A 1,150-nucleotide genomic window follows, 5' to 3' on the forward strand; every position below is an offset into this window, starting at 1 on the left:
CCCTGGGTCAGAAAGATCCCCTGGAGGAGGACATGGCAGCTCACTCCAGTATTCTCTCTTGGAGAATCCCATGGACATAGGAGCCTAGCGGGCTACAATCTATGGGGTCAAATGGAGTGGAACATGAATAAAGTGACTTAGCAGCAGCAGCATTTTGTAAGCACAGTTGTCCCTTGGTATTATCAGGAGATTGCCAGCTTCAGCCAACCTGGGATCAGATCTGCGATGTGGAACCTGTGGTTTGGAGGGTAGAGTGTATATGTATATGTGCATGTATAATGCATTTTATACACTTATTTCTTTTTCTTTTGTTGCATGGTTTTTACTTGTCCATGTCTCTCTCTCTCTCTCTTCTTTTTTTTTACCTAAGTTCTACAGTGTTAAAGAGAACTAGTATGTTTCCTTCATATATTTACTTAAGTATTTATTCATATTCATATTTAATCTGTATGTGCCTTTATAGTTAAAGTGGGTTTCTTATAAACAACATAAAATTGAATCTTGCTGCTTGATCCACTCTTGCAGTCTCTGTCTCCCTCCGTGCCCCAACCCCCCCCCCCCCCCGCCCCCCGCCACCCTTGGTATGTTTAGACTCTTGACTTTTAAAGTAATTATTGATATATTTGCATTACCACCTAACAAACTTGTTGTGGATTTTATTAATTGCCCTTGTTCTCTTTTCTTCTTTTGACTTTTTTTCTCTCTTCTGTGGTTGCAATTTAAGTAGTTTGTATGATTCTGTTATCTCATTTTCTCTCTTTCCTTTGCACATAAACTAAACCTAATTTTTTTGTGGTTGCCCTCTGAAATTTTTTGAAGATTTTTGTCTATGTTTCAAATTTCTGCAATTTGTATTTGATGGGACTCAGTAGAGATTTTAAAAATATGTATCCTCTTGATGTTCTTTGAGCTTCTTGGATCTGTGACTTGGTGTCTTATATAAATATTAATCTTGGGAAATTCTCAGTCATTATTGCTTCAAATATTTCATCATTTCTTTTCTCTCTTTTTTCTTTTTCCAGTATTCTGATTACATATATGTTTCAGGATGTTTTAGAATGTGTCCCAATTCAGATCCAGTGCAAGTAAGGGAGCCTGTCTGAATCTCATTAAGTAGTCCTTGAATATAGTGGAAAATGCTTTATAAATA

Source organism: Budorcas taxicolor, chromosome 23, assembly GCF_023091745.1.
Source record: "Budorcas taxicolor isolate Tak-1 chromosome 23, Takin1.1, whole genome shotgun sequence".
In the NCBI taxonomy this organism is placed as follows: Eukaryota; Metazoa; Chordata; class Mammalia; order Artiodactyla; family Bovidae; genus Budorcas; species Budorcas taxicolor.